Here is a 16,637-nt window from a genome sequence, read left to right on the forward strand (position 1 = left end):
TACTTCATTTCCAAAGACTTTCCAGTGAATCCAGACTTAGTTTCAAGGCACATCTCTCATTCAACTCTCACCCCAAGGTATTCTTCATCAAAGATCACACTGCATTTCAGTTCTGTCTTCCCATCTGAAGCAGCAGCGGTCAGTGTGTGAAGGGAGGATATTTGTACCTTCTTACATTACCTTCCAGAGAAGGCAATGGCACCCCACTCCAGTACTTTTGCCTAGAAAATCCCATGGACGGAGGAGCCTGGTAGGCTGCAGTCCATGGGGTCACTAGAGTCGAACACGACTGAGCGACTTCACTTTCTGTTTTCACTTTCATGCATTGGAGAAGGAAATGGCAACCCACTCCAGTGTTCTTGCCTGGAGAATCCCAGGGACGGGAAAGCCTGGTGGGCTGACGTCCATGGGGTCGCACAGAGTCGGACACGACTGAAGCGACTTAGCAGCAGCAACAGCAGCACATTACCTTCAGGTTAGGTTTTCTGTCCTGCACAGCTCTTGCTGTTTAGAAAATGTATAGGACAAAGATTTAAAATTCAAACACAAGTTATTTGCATGCTGGGCTTCACTCAGGCATATACATGGGAATTCAATCAGGAATCCACAAAACTTCAATGAAATTAAAAAGCCACATTGTAAATGTCTGGCCCAGTACTTACCTCCCGTACCCACAAGATGCTCTGAGGTCATGGGGACCACTGTCTCTCAGCAGCTCTGGGCCAGTAGTAACCAGATTATAAGGGTGACACAGTGAGTTACCTCTGCAAATAATTTCCCCATAAATAAGCCCTTCTATAATAATGAATGAACACAATGTAATGAAATGCTAGGTTAACCTAAGCAATAAAAAAGGCAGTGGTTAGTTTGTCTCTCTTATAAAAGGTATATAAAGTCAGGTTAGCAGATCGAGAAAATATTCTGTTCTCACAAACAAATCTGGTAAGTATTTCTACTCTTGGAACTATGAGTTGATTGGATTTTTAAGGATTTTAAGATAAGGAAGTATCATGTTTAATTAAATATATATAATTAAGTATCTACACCAGGTATGAATATACACCAGGTATGCATAATTAATCATACCATCTCAAAAAGCACATGCATCAGAATGCATGTATGAAATTGGTTGGTAGAGATTCTACTTGTTCATTTTGCTGTAACAGATTTTTCTCTTCTGAAGTATCCAATTCACATATCTGTCGTGATTCTCACTAATGCTAAGCACTCTAGGACACTCAGTTCAGTTCAGTTCAGTCGTTCAGTCGTGTCCGACTCTTTGCGACCCCATGAACTGCAGCATGCCAGGCTTCCCTGTCCATCACCAACTCCCAGAGTTTACCCAAACTTATGTCCTTTGAGTCGGTGATGCCATCCAATCATCTTATCCGCTGTCGTCCCCTTCTCATTCTGCCCTCAATCTTTCCCAGCAGGGTCTTTTCAAATGAGTCAGCTCTTTGCATCAGATGGCCAAAGTACTGGAGCACTCTAGGACACTAACCAAATAATATTCAGAGTAAAAAGACACATCACCCAGATTTTTCTATTAGAAACCAAAGAATATTGAAAACTCCATTATTTGATATGTATATCCAGGTCTCAAGCCCATAATAAGCACAATTATGTTTCTGCAGTAAAATGCATGACTCTCAATACTAGGTTGAGTAAAGACCATAAATAGCTTTACCTCTGGCTTTGCCACAAAACAGAGGCGAGTCAAGCCAGGTTTTGCCACCAAATGAGTTTAGAAACAAAATTTTTGGTTTTCAGAGCATTGTGGATTTTGGAATTACAGAAAATGTTGTGTAGAACCCATTATATAAGTATGAGAAAATATTTACAAATAGATGTTTTTAGGAGTCAAATGAACACATCTGAGGCAACAGACTGGAACTAATTTTTTATTATTTTTTAATTTTTATTGAAGTATAGTTGATTTACAATGTTGCATTAGTTTCTGGTGATTCAGTTATATGTGTGTGTGTATACATACAGACTAGAAATTCTGCTTATGGAAATACCATAGAAACAGGGCTTCCCTGGTGGATCAGTCCATAAAGATCTCCCTGCAACGCAGGAAATCTGAGTTTGATCCCCAGGTTGGGAAGATCCCCTGGAGACGGAAATGGCAACCCACTCCAGTATTCTTGCCTGGGAACTCCCATGGACAGAGGAGCTTGGCAGGCTACAGTCCATGAGGTCACAAGAGTCGGACATGACTTAATGACTAAATTACCACCACCATGACTATACCATAAAAACACCACTGAGGATTTCCATAAAGGCTCTATATGGAAACCATGACCCCACTACAGTGGGGCAGATGGGTCCTGCCCTGGTCCAGAGAATCATACCATACCACTCAAAGCCTAGCAGAAAGAAAGCCTCGAACAGCTGTGAAGCAAGCTCTGCTTTTAGCAACCTAGAGTAAACAAACACCTGCTGAGTTTTAACTCTTCCCTATTATTCCAAGACATCATTCTGAAATTCTAAAAACCAACATGACTCATCCACACCTTCAGATGCTTTCAGTATTTATTACACTTAGAGCAGCATGGAAACATAATACCTTATTGGTGTATCATTTACAAAGAACTTGCATTATCTCTCTTAATCCTTTCAACTGCTTCAGTGTGGTAATATCTCCATTTGTCAGATGAGAAAACTGCTGCTCAGAAAGTCTAAATGAACTCCCCAAGGTCACACAGCCAATAAATAGCAGAGCTGGGCAACAAACCCAGGCCTTTGGTCCTTCCTTCTCTCACTCACCATGCTCCAACCATGCTGGCCTGATTGCATTTTTTGTGTGCTTAGTCGTTCAGTCGTGTCCAACTTTTTGTGACCCCATGGACTGTAGCCTGCCAGGCTCCTCTGTCTGTGGGGATTCTCCAGTCAAGAAAACTGGAGTGGTTGCCATGCCCTCGTCCAGAGGATCTTCCCAATCCAGGGATCGAACCGAAGTCTGCTGCACTGCAGGCAGATTCTTTATCGTCTTAGCCACCAGGGAAGCCCAAGAACACTGGAGTACGTAGCCTATCCATTCTCCAGGGGTTCCTCCTGACCCAGAAATCAAACCAGAGTCTCCTGCATTGAAGGCAATCCTTTACCAGCTGAGCTACCAGGGAAGTCCTCTTCATGGTCTCTGTAGTTTGTCGAAGACCTTGCAGGTATTGGTGAAATAGGTACTTTCTTCCATGGGCTGTAATGGTGACACACCCTCCATACATGTAGGTCTTTCCATCCTGTGAGTTACAGGATCACAATAATAGCATTTATTGTATTATTAACAGTTTGGGGCTGTGTGATTTACTTAGACTGTCTCACTTGCTCCTTATAACATTCTCTGGTATAGATAGAATTTCCATTTTTATAAGCTGGGAAAATGAGAAGCAAGTGAATTTAATAATCTGCCCAGTGTCTCACACATAATAAACTGAGATCAGAACATCTGTTTATCTGACTCCAAAGACCCAGCTCAGCCTGATGACCAACTGTGGGAGGTGTTTTGAAAGCATCCAGGGGTCTGACTCCCTGGGAGTCCTCTGTGTATCAGCCATGCTGTTGTGGATGGAACCACCGGGCAAACATTACATGAGTAAGATTTCTGTTAGAAGTAGATTCACCTGAGCTAGACAGAGCCAGGAGATTGGCAGGAACACAGGTAGGGTCCCTCTTCAGGAAGCCTTCTCCAGTATTTTCTGAGATGTTTCCTTTTAGCTATGGGTTTCCTAGATGGCTCAGCAGTAAAGAATCCACCTGCCAATGCAGTCGACGAAGGTTCGATCCCTGGGTCAGGAAGATCCCCTGGAGAAGAAATGGCAACCCACTCCAGTATTCTTGCCTGGGACAGAGAACTGTCCATGGGACAGTCCATGCACACAACTCAGCAACTAAACAACTTGCAGCAATATGTCTCCTTAGTTGCCTTATTTGCAGGTGCTGTTGTTATCGGTCCATGGTGCTGGGATGCCCATACCCTTCCTTTAGTGTCCAGTAGGTGCATAGCCCATCCTAGTTGGATTAGTAAACTGAAGCTTCCTCACCAGTATTAAGCCTGACAGGATCTCTGCTCATTTCCCATCACCCTTGAATTTCCTCTAATGGCATTTTAGGTATAGTTTCTGGTGATGTATAAGTTTTCACCCACATGGCAGCACTCATGGTGGCCCATGTACTATGCTAGTACAGCAAGATGCTACTGGGAAGCTGGTCCTCCCACCCTTTCTGCTGCTCTTAAGGAAGGTGCCCTTCCAAAGATCAGTCTTCTTGGTCTTATTCTAAGATGCTGCTGTGAAATAGGGACAAAGGTGGAGATCGTCTCTCTGTATCTGGAGCACATTTTTATTCTGTCTCTTTAATTACAAGTAGGACAGGGGAAGGGGAAAAATAAAAAGAAGAGGGAGACCCAGTGGACCTTGGGAAAAGGACTGGTGACCCTATTGTCCCTGGTTGCTGTCAAGCAGCCGGCAGGCAAGACAGGGTGTCTTGTTTCATCCTCCTCTTGTGCTCACTGTCCTAAATCTGAGAACAGTCACCCTTTGAAGTCTCCCTCCCTAAACCCAAACCGAATGAAGCCATTGTGGGGAAATTTTTAAATAGCAAGTATCCCTGAATTTCCTACCCTCTTACCAACATGTTACTGAGGGGACTGGGGGTAATGATGTAGCTGCTACTCTAGGGGCCTGTGAGGAAAGAGCACAGGGTAAAGGAGGTTAATGTGGAGGGAGGAATGTGGATGCACTGGTTGGGAAGGAGGATGAAATGGCTCAAAAGAGAAGCGCAACTAGGATGGGCTGCGCCCCTACAACCTTTTTTTTTTTTTTGGCCACCCGCTTGGCACGTGAGATCTTAGTTCCCCCAGCAGGGATTGAACCTGCACTGCCTGCATTGGAAGGGTGGTGTCTTAACCACTGAACCACCCGGGAAGTCCCCAACCATTCCTCTTGATTTTAACTCCTGAGTAATTTCCTCCTGTGGACACCGAGGGGTCATGCAATCTTCAAAGTCTGTCTGGGAGTTACTGCAGCCTCAGGTGTCGTGTGGTGGTTGTGGTTGTTGTTGTTGTTTGTTTTGTTTTGTTTTGTTTTTCAGGAAATTGGTTTACTTTTATTTGTGGGGAGGCGGGGCAGTAGATATATCTTTCTTCAGGTGAGCTCAAAAAGAATGTTAGAACTAGAACTGATTTATTGCAAAAATATTTAGAATAGAATAAATTTAGACTTCAGATTTATCTAATAAAATATGAATTGTTCAATTTACATGAACATAGTTTACAAGAACATTTTTATTCCATGTTGTGAGGTGCATTTATGTATTTTGTTTATTTATACATCATCTTTTTTTACATGTATTTTTTTGGTGGAGGAGAACAAACAGAGAGTCAAGTGTTATGCTTTCTTGCGTGGAGGAGAAAGAAGTAAGACTTGAAATATAAGATATGTCATGTCTGTACTTTTCTCAGTTATGAGACAGCTTCACAGGCAATATAATTTAGGGAGTTATTTTAGATGAGGGAAAGGCAGCAAAACATAAATAAAAGAGAAAAGAATTTGAAGTGGAAAAAGAAAAACCAACCTGAAATCAAAGAATCAGATCCGCCAGCAACAGCACCCTAGCAAACAGCACCCGATATGAGCAAGTGACCTGACGTTGCTGATCCCTAGTTTCTAACTATAAATGGAAAAAAATTCTACCATCACTCATTTGCTTTGCTAAATAATTATGAAGTTCAAACAACATAAAGCACTCTATATGACTGAAACCCTGACACAGTGTAAGTATGTAAAGTGTTACCGTAGGATGATCCAGGCCTCAAAGAGACAGGAAGACCAAGAAAATGAATTTGCCTATAAAGTAACAAATGTAGGAGGCACTCATAGATGGGGAAAAATGGAAACAGAGACAGATTTTCTTCTTGGGCTCCAAAATCACTACGGACATTGACTGCAGCCACAAAATTAAAAGACCCTTGCTCCTTGGAAGAAAAGCTATAAGAAACCCAGACAGCATATTAAAAAGCAGAGATACCACTTTGCTGACAAAGGTCTGTATAGCACAAAGCTGTGGTTTTTCCAGTAGTCATGTACGGATGTGAGAGTTGGACCAAAAAGGCTGAGTGCTCAAGACTTAATGCTTTCGAATTGTGGTGTTGGAGAAGACTCTTGAGAGTCCCTTGGATGGCAAGGAGATCAAACCAGCCGATCCTAAAGGAAATCAATCCTGAACATTCATTGGAAGAACTGATGCTGAAGTTGAAGCTCCAATACTTTGGCCACCTGATGCGAAGAGCTGACTCACTGAAAAAACCTTGATTTGGGGAAAGACTGAAGGCAGGAGGAGAAGGGGGAAAAGAGGATAAGATGATTGGACGGCATCACCAATTCAATGGACATGAGTTTGAGCAAGTTCCTGGAGATAGTGAAGGACAGGGAAGCCTGTAGTGCTAGTCCATGGGGTAACAAAGAATCTGACATGGCTTAGCAACTTAACAACAGCAACAATTCATTGAATGTTTGTGGTTAATTTAGAAACAGAAACACGGAGTCCTTCTGATTCCCCACCCCAGAAAGAATACCCTCCCACCATCCTCCACCAATAGCCAACTGGGAAGCCCCAGGATGTCTGAAGCAGCAAGCAAAGGGAAGCTGCTTCCTTTCCCCTCACAGAACCCTGAGAGGGCACTGGCCTCCTCCCAGAGTTCTTCACTCAGATTCTGAGATCTTTTCTGTATCTGGATGCTGCTGCTGCACCTGGTCCTGGATTCACCAGGAAATACCCAGACGCCACAGCTCCAAGATTTACAAATAATTGCTTAGCCCTCTGTGCTTGCCTCATTCTCAAAATGAGGTAATAATATATGTCTCCTGGTGATCAAGTGAGGTAGTCTTGGATGTGAAAGTTCCTAGCCCACAGAGGCTCCCCAAAAGAGTTCCCATCCCCAACTCCTGTAAGTGCCCCCCAGCCTAGTCTCAGCTCAAACACCTCACAATGGGTATAGAAAAGAAGTTCTATCATGCCTTCATGACGGACAGAATTGATTTCTTATGTATTCTTTCAGAGACAGATTATGGCTATTTAAACAAATGTATTTCCCCTTTTCTGACACAATGTGATTGTGTTTGGAGAGATTGTTCTATAATAATTCACAAAGGCCTTCCTCTTGCTTTATCATAGCTGAATAATATTCTGTTGGATGGCTGTTTCCATACAATCATCATCCAATGGCTGAAAATGTATTTAATTAGCTCTCTTTTAATAGACCCAAAGATGTTTATAATATTTTGCAATTACAAACAAAGCTGCATTGAATAATTCAGTACATGCATCATTCTCACATGTGAGGATTTATTGGCAGGATCACTCCGTAAGAGTAGAAATGGGTAAATTCTGTATGAATTTGAGGGGTGGGGTTGCCAAATATTACCAAACTACTGGCAAAGGGAGGACCTCCCAGGTGGCTCAATGGTAAAGAATCCGCCTGCCAGTGCAGGAGCTGCAAGACACATTGGTTTGATTCCTGGGTCAGGACAAATCCCCTGGAGAAGGAAACAGCAACCCACTCCAGTATTCTTGCCTGGAAAATCCCATGCACAGAGGAGCCTGGCAGACTATAGTCCATGGGGTCACAAAGAGTCAGACACAACTGAGAGACTGAGCACAGAACACAGACAAAAGGGGACTCTTGCCTGAAAAAGAGAATATCATCAAGGAGTCTGCTCAGAAAAATAAAGGATTCAGAATGTTTTTATCTATATCATTGGCATTATTGTTAAGAGCCTCATAAGAAAATATTATGGTTCCATAACTATTATTGAAAGTATTACAGGTGTGTGAAGGAAACTGCATTGGCTGTAGGTTTTTTTTTTTTTTTCATTTATTCAACAGATATTTGTGGAGCAAAGCACAATGCCAGGCATGCTGGGGGGGGGAATCACACACCTGAGAGAGATATGGTGTTAGCCTTCATAGTCCTTATGATCTGCAAAAGTGATTTTAAAACTGGAATCTAGAAAGATAGTAAAATAAATCCATGCTTCAGGCTCTGGTTTTTTTTTTTTTTTCCATTTAAAAAATAAAAACAGATAATATATATTTGTTATAAGAACTAATTAAAATATCAAGTTTCCTTACTCTGGGGTAGAATTATTCAAACCCATACACTCATAGCAATGACTAGAAGACTAGAGGAAGTTATAATTTAAAATAAGTTTGATTACTAAGAAAAAATTAATTATATACAAATTTTATGCTGTTGCTAAAAGTCATGTCTCCAAACAGAGTTCAGTTTGAGGAAAATAATAAAAAGGTATAGAAAGGGAATTAAAAGCTACAGAAATGGTAGAGAAAACTTAGTGAACCACTAGGTTCAATATCTAATTGAACTTAATAAAATATCTAAATATAAAACAAAGCCTGCATATCTCCACCCCTAACTGGAGCAGAAACATCTGGAAAAGAATGCCAGTCTGATAACCTAGAATTCAGGGTTCTAGGTCCTACCTTGACACCAATCATCTGGCGACCTGGGGCCCCTCACAGCATCTCTGGTCTCAATTTCATCATCTAAAAAAAGGAATAAAACTTTTATTTAATATTCTTATGCTACATATTATTGTGAGGAGCAAATATTAATACAATCATAGAAAACATTTTGAGGAGGTTAAAAAACTCCCCAAGAACGAGAATTAGTTATTTCCTCCACAATTAGCATTCAATGCTGGTTTGTAACACACCACCAAGTTCTTAAATGTGAGTTCATTGATGCATTAATATTTCAGTGAGTATAAACTCTGTACAACTTTGTCAACCAACTAAGGTACAATATGTCCTCCACTAAGTACTCTCACAGGGACAGACCCTGGCTGAACTTCACCCAGTGTCCCTCCATGCTTGCTGTGTCCAATCTCAGAGCAATAACTTAATTTGATCACTAGAGGGCACTGGTTACAAGGCAAGCTTAAATTCTTCCAGAAACTATTTTTCCCAATTAAAGAGCCTTTCCAGGCTTGTTTGTTTGCTAAGTTGTTTTTTTTTTTTTAAATCATTCTTATAAAGGCCATATGTTCACTGTGAAACTATATCAAACACTGTATGAAATAAAAAGGAAATGTCTCGTTTCCTAGCCTTAATTGGAATGCAATAGTATGTAGCCTTGATTAACCCCAGTTAAGCAGAAAGCTGTGCTGGGGAAACAGAAATAGCCATAATGTTTCAAGACCACACTGGAAGCATAACCAACCAAGCCATAACCAACACAAAACTACTATATCCAATGTCCATCCCACCCCACCCATAGAGACACACGTCTCCACATTCAACTCCATTCTCACTAATTTTAAGGCCCCAATCCTCTTAATAGTTTACTGTCTCCTTTCAAAATCTTTGTACTTCTTTGAGGGAATAGCATCAACAGACTAACTGAGTTGGTTGAACTTCTGTGGTTGTTAGTAAGTTAGCAAATTGAAAGAATGGTTTCAAGGAGCATATTAAAAACCCGACAGTCATGGAGAAGGAAATAGCAACACACTCCAGTATTCTTGCCTGGGAAATCTCATACACAGGAGATTAACAGGCTACAGTCCATGGCATCACAAACAGCTGGATAAAACTTAGCAACTGAACAACAACAACACATAATCAGGCAGATTGTGGTTTAGGAAACTACTTCTTGATGGAAATCTGGTATAAAATGGGAGTGAAGTGACCTAGCAATATGGAATATAGAGTTTTGTAAGAAATTACCAAAAAAAAAAAGAAAGAAATTACAATTTATGTATAGAATAAAAGTTGCAAACATTCAAACAATAATGTCCGTGGTTAAAGGATTTTAAAAAAACACCTACAGTCAAATATATAAATATAATATTTTTCCCTCTCCATAACATTTTTTTTCTGAGATAAAAGTATATCTCATGACTTTACAACACCAACCACTCAGAATGCTGCTGACAAGGGAAAATGAGAACCAAATTGTTCTGATTAGTCAAAACACCTGTCATAACGTTCATTCGGAACAACAGACTGGTTCCAAATAGGAAAAGGAGTACGTCAAGGCTGTATAGTGTCACCCTGCTTATTTAACTTACATGCAGAGTACATCATGAGAAACGCTGGGCTGGAAGAAGCACAAGCTGGAATCCAGATTGCCAGGAGAAATATCAATAACCTCAGATATGCAGATGACACCACCCTTATGGCAGAAAGTGAAGAGGAACTAACAAGCCTCTTGATGAAAGTGAAAGTGGAGAGTGAAAAGGTTGGCCTAAAGCTCAACATTCAGAAAACTAAGATCATGGCATCTGGTCCCATCACTTCATGGCAAATAGATGCAAAACAGTGGAAACAGTGTCAGACTTTATTTTGGGGGGGCTCCAAAATCACTGCAGACGGTGATTGCAGCCATGAAATTAAAAGATGCTTACTCCTTGGAAGGAAATTTATGACCAACCTAGATAGCATATTCAAAACCAGAGACATTACTTTGCCAACAAAGGTCCGTCTAGTCAAGGCTATGGTTTTTCCAGTGGTCATGTATGGATGTGAGATTTGGACTGTGAAGAAAGCTGAGCACCGAAGAACTGATGCTTTTAAACTGTGGTGTTGGAGAAGACTCCTGAGAGTCCCTTGGACTGCAAGGAGATCCAACCAGTCCATTCTGAAGATCAGCCCTGGGATTTCTTTGGAAGGAATGATGCTGAAGCTGAAACTCCAATACTTTGGCCACCTCATGCGAAGAGTTGACTCATTGGAAAAGACTCTGATGCTGGGAGGGATTGGGGTCAGGAGGAGAAGGGGACGACAGAGGATGAGACAGCTGGATGGCATCACCGACTCGATGGATGTGAGTTTTCGTGAACTCCGGGAGTTGGTGATGGACAGGGAGGCCTGGCGTGCTGCGATTCATGGGGTCGCAAAGAGTCGGACACGACTGAGCGACTGAACTAAACTGAACGTTCATTCAACAAGAAAGAATATGTTTGAATCAACTTGATTGATTAACAAATCTAGACATCAGTCTTCTCATCTGGCACTTGAAGGATTCTTCAGCAGCTGGGTGCTGTAGGTTCAGAGCATCAACATCCCCTGGGATAAACACAGAGATGGATTGCCTTGGTAGGAAAAAATATCTTCCTTTCCTAGAGCAGGAGGGAAGATGACATAAAGAGAAAGACTTGGGTCCTGTGCCTGTGAAAGTCTTGGAAGCTGTGGAAGTAGAGGTTGGGAATAACACATATATACAGACTGCACTGGGTCTTCATTGCAGTAAGTGGGCTTCTTTTGTTATTGAGCTTGGGCTCTAGTTGTGGTGGGTAGGCTTAGTTGCCCTACAGCATGTGGGATCTTACTTCCCCGACCAGAGATCAAATCCTCATCCCCTGCGTTGGAAGGTGGATTCTTAACTACTAGACCACCAGGGAAGTCCCGGGGATAATATTAAGGGATGGCAAAGGTGAGGGGGAAGGGCGAGGAGATTCTGGCTCCAGGTAAGCCACATTTGGCCCCTGAAAAGCAACCAAAGCCATTTATCATGGGTCATCCCTACCCCTCAAAATAGTTCCCTCCCGGCAAGCAGACACCCGAAGCTCCTCATCACACAAAGCCCTTAATCCAGGATTAAAGATCAAAAGTCAAAAATACTAACCTCTGAGTTAACAAGTTGGTCTGATCATAGACCAAGTAAAAGTGTACATACTGATCTAAAGGGATTACAATGCAAGGTGCCTGAAGGCAGAACCCACAGCCTGAAAGAGAGGAGACTACAAAGGCTGGCGGTGAAAAGGCTGAAGGTGAAAATTCCAGTTTTTCATTTATTCTTTACACAACCATATTCTATTATGTATCCCTTGTTCTTCCAGCCTAGGAGGATACAGGGAAAACAAGGTAGAGTCCTGCTCTCATGGCTGGACTTTCTATGCCCAGGCAGGCCCTGCACAAAAGGTGTTATTATGGCCTTTGAGAACCAGACACAGACCTAAGTACCTTACATACCTTGTCTCATTCAATCCTCACCATCAACCCCCTAACTCCCATTTTACAGTTAAAGAAACTGACGTTTCTTTTTCTATCCAAGGTAACATTCTCCCGCAGGGTAGTAAACTGGAGTCTGGCATGTTTATCAATCAGCTGCATGGAGCTGGAATTTGCACTTGAGCATCTAGGCATATAGAGAGAGAGAGAGAGAGAGAGAGACTGTTATATTCTAGAGTAGGGATATTGGGAGTCCTGAAAAAGTTGTAAGAATTCTGAACAGAATTCTCTCTCCGTATAGTTTTCTCTGGTAGGTGAAAAAAAGAAAAAAGACTGTCGTTGCCAGACTCTAAGATGATGGGCAAAAAGACAGTCTCTCAGCTCCAAAATGGCCACCGCGTTTTCCTTCGTAGGAGCAACCGCATAGTGACAGAAGGGCCATTCGCAGGTGGGTGCTCTCAGGGACTGGGCCAGGTGCCAGAATGGCCAACTGGATCTTCCCTCTCCTGAGCTATTGGCGCCGCAGCATTTAAGGGCTCCTTAAGCCGGGCTGGACAAAAGGAGAGGAAAGAGACAGAGGAGGAAGTTAGGTAACCAAGGGAGGTGGGTCTAAACTGAAAGAGCAAGAAAAGCTTTGCCCGTTGGAACTGAATGTCACTGTTCGGTCCGAGGGCGCCTCGCTTTTGCGTTGTTCCCCGCCCCCCAAGGGCTCCTGGCAACCAGTTCTCGGCGCAAAAGCCATATACGTCACATGTTGCGAGGCAGACTGGGAGCGCCTCCTGGGCCTTCACCGGCAACATCTTTAGGGGGCGTTGGCGAAAAGTGAAGACATCATGGAGATAGGAAGGAAGTGAGGAGGAGAGGGGAAGAAAGAAGAAAATGTATCTTCTCGTAAGGTTGTACAGATGAAAAACATCTTAAAGTTACCTAGCCTAACCTGCCATTCTAAGTTGGCTGGACGTCCAGGAATGGGATGCCAGCTCTCTCCCTCAGTGTGATGGAGAGAAGATTCTCCTTTGTATTGAACTGAACTGTAGCTCTGACTTGAACCAGTTTTACTCCAAGAGGAGCCTCAGAACAGCTTAACGCCTCTTCCATAGGACAACTCAAAATCAGCACAAATTCATTCCCATTTATGGGGTGGGGGGCGGGGTTGGGAGCAAGCCTAAATGCTTGACTCACCTGATTCATAACAAGCTGAATGCTTTTCTTTTTGAAAAATTAAAATATAGGTGGTGAAATTCAGAAAAATAACAAAGAAGACACAAACATGGAAGAAATATTGATAGATAAAACGTAAAATTTTGGCTACAAGGACTTACTTGCTGGATACCTGCATCAGCTTGACTCAGATCAGTGTTCTTATTTCTTCTGTAGACCCATAAAACATTGGGCTAAATGGATAGAAATTAGACATTTACAGTCTATCAGTTATTAAGTCTCCTAGGAACTTGCAAACCAGTTTAAGCACATGTGTAGAGAAGGAAATGGCAACCCACTCCAGTATTCTTGCCTGGAGAATCCCAGGGATGAAGGAGCCTGGTTGGCTGCCGTCTGTGGGGTCGCACAGAGTCGGACACGACTGAAGCGACTTAGCAGCAGCAGCAGCATACTGTGAAAATAAGACCACAAAAGCGGAAAATATCAATTTCCTCCTGATATTTGTACCACTAGGAGGAGCTCCAGAAGAAAAAAATCACTGCAAGTGAGAGCAAATAAGGGCACTTACAGAGTGTTTACTGTGTACCATTCACAGTTCCCGTGGGTTCCTTCCTGTAATTCTGTTCACAGTCCTAATGGGACAGATGTCATTCTCCTCCACTTGCAGAGGAGAAAGCTGAGCTATCGTATATTCACATGTACAGAGTATACAGCTTTGTGCAGGGCAATTTATTAAAACTGCAACTGCACATGCTCTTTGAGCTAACAACTGCACCTGTATAGAAGGCAGTGAACAACCAGTGCAGCTGCACACGACCCCATGGTTAGGAGGGAACACTGTTTGGGCTTTAATGCTCTGTGTCACCATCTTTTTTTTTTTTTTTTTTTGGCTGCTCTGGGTTTTAGCTGTAGCATGCAAGATCTAGTTCCCTGACAGGGACCAAACCAGGCCCCCTGCATTGGGAGCATAGAGTCTTATCCACTGGGCCATCAGGAAATTGCCCTCTATGTCGCTATCTTGAAATTCTTAACACTTCTCTTTCAATTTGTGTTTTGTAAGAGAAGTCCAATGGGGTAATAGACTGTGTGCTGAGGGTTTGGTGCCTAGATTCAAGCTTGATCTCGCTTCTTAATCTCCCCAGGACTGGTTTTCAGATGTCTTCAGCTCCCCCCAGGAACCACTGCCACCCTCAGTGCCCCCCAGCAGGAGCCTGGGCACAGGGGAGAAGTGGAGTCAGGCATACACATGTGTTGTGCCCAGTAGAGGGACAGGACCCTAGGCACGTGGGAAGGCCTGCATTTACCCACCTAAGTTCCCAGATGCCTGAAGAAATGCAACATTAAATAGTAAAAACGAAAACAAAGCCACTGTGACATATCAAGAGTGAAACCATAGAGAAAGCTAGAATCTTCTTGGAAATTCCCTGGCTTTCCACTGGCATGGACTCCAGGCTTCCACTGCGGGAGGTCTGGGTTCAACCCTAATCAGGAAACAAAGATCCCACAAGCCTCATGGTACAGGCCAAAAAAGACCAAACTTTTTTCTTTGTCCTGGTGAAACTTTTACAATCAGAGCCTAATATAAGGATTGACACACATCATTTCTGCTAAATATTTATTAATTTAAGTTAATGGAATATATTTATATGCAACCTAGTAGCTGGTAGCTCAGATGATAAAGAATCTGCCTGAAATACAGGAGACATAGGCTCGATCCCTGGGTTGGGAAGATGCCCTGGAGAAGGGCATGACAACCCACTCCAGTATTCTTGCCTGAAGAATTTCATGGACAGACCATGGGGTCGCCAAGAGTCAGACACTGAACAACCAAATAAACAAATAAGAATCCATTTTCAAAAGTTCAAGAGGGTTATATTATATATTAATGTGGGATTATGCATTATTAAGTAAACATAAGAAGCAGAACAGTGCATGATCTATATTTTACACATTCTCTAGAAAAACTTACATAGTACTGCTCTTAGGGAACATCTAGGTAAGCTCCCATTTATTGAGTGCTTACTATCTCACATATGGATAGTGTGTTGTTTGACATATACATTAACATATTTATAGCATGTCACTTTGCATACATGACTCTGTACACAGACTGTTATCAGACCTGGTGAGAGGAGTGGCTCAAATGGAAACTACTGAGGAGAGCAAGAAACAACTGAAGAATATTTGTAAGAGCACATAACATGTGCCACACAGAATTAAAGCAACAATTAACTGCTGACCATCACGACCAGCCTGACCAACAGCACAGGGTTGTTAGACACGACCACACCGTGCTCCATGCTCAGCAAACAAAGAGGCTCCTATAGTGATTTCTGTAAATGGCAACACCACCGGCTTTGTTTCCCCATTCTCTCCCCTTGTCCAGAGACCATGTCATCCAAGGGACTGCTCACCCCAGCTCCAGAAATCCACCCCCTTTACAAAGATGTGAGGCAGTCGAGGGCATGGAGGTAAGGGAAGTGAGCTCTTCAGAGGTAGAGTGACTTCAAATCCTAGCTCTCGGCAACTTCCTTAGCCATCCAGTGGTTGGGACTCTGAGCATCCAATGCAAGGAAAATGGATTCTTATTTGTTTATCTGGTTGTTCAGTGTCCGACTCTTTGTGACCCCATGGTCTGTTCCATGCAGGTTCCATCCCAGATCTCACTTTCCTTGTGACACGGAGGAAACTGGAGAGTGATGCGCCGGCTGGAGGATGCATCCTGGTTGCTGGTCTGTCCTCAATGCCTGTGTTGATTGACAGTCACGGACTTTGCAGATCTTATAATACTTTCTTCACACCTGCCTCTCCAAGCACAGGTGGCAATCAACTCGTGACACTCAACTTGTGACTTTCCAAACTGTATTAATATTCTTTGGGAGGGAGACGCTAACTAAATCCAAGCAACACATCAGAACATAAGGAAGGGCATTTAGATTTGCAGTGAGAGAGAGGGAGGTCAGATATCAAGAGGAATGAATGGCCTGGTGATGACAGTAGATGGTAGAAATAGGAAACTAAGTCTAAATGTTTCTTCTTCATTTTTAAAAAAAATCCAACACAGATCCCTCTCCTTGGCTAGCGCCTGGAGGTGAGGGATTGAAGAGACCTTGCAGATCACTTGGACAAGCTTCAGCCTGAGGTCCAGTGAGTGATTCATCCCAACAGGTCAGATCCTAGAAGCCCCCGGGAAGGCTGGCCGCCAGGAGGGAGTGGGGGAGGAAGGCCCAGTACCAGGCAGCCTCTGCTCCAGCTCTGAGGGGGTGGGGAAGGCAAGCCCTGGTCATCCCCTGGCTCTGTAGCCCTTTTGTGTAAGTCCTGGCAGGGATGACATGGGGCTGCGCCTGGGAGCACAGCTGTGGTTCTGCTGGGGAGGAGACAGGGCCAGGGCAGCTCTGCCCTCCCCGATCCTCCCCTAGGACTTTTTCAGGGGTGGGGACATGCACCCCAAGGGCCTCTCCTTGGCCTGACCCTGCTGCAGGGGCTCTCTGTCCCCACTGACAGTGGAG

The 16,637-nt window shown here is 43.2% G+C and overlaps 1 long non-coding RNA gene across 1 annotated transcript; it reads right to left on the minus strand.

Moving 5' to 3' along the window:
• Positions 1-1,940: 1,940 nt before the first annotated feature.
• Positions 1,941-13,433, minus strand: LOC138985044 (uncharacterized). Its single transcript, XR_011462280.1, has 3 exons — positions 13,290-13,433; positions 8,500-8,562; positions 1,941-8,005 (listed from the first exon to the last, which is right to left on the minus strand). It is a non-coding gene; the product is annotated as an uncharacterized lncRNA (long non-coding RNA).
• Between the last annotated feature and the right edge of the window lie 3,204 nt (positions 13,434-16,637).

This window comes from Bos mutus, chromosome 23 (assembly GCF_027580195.1).
Source record: "Bos mutus isolate GX-2022 chromosome 23, NWIPB_WYAK_1.1, whole genome shotgun sequence".
NCBI lineage: Eukaryota > Metazoa > Chordata > Mammalia > Artiodactyla > Bovidae > Bos > Bos mutus.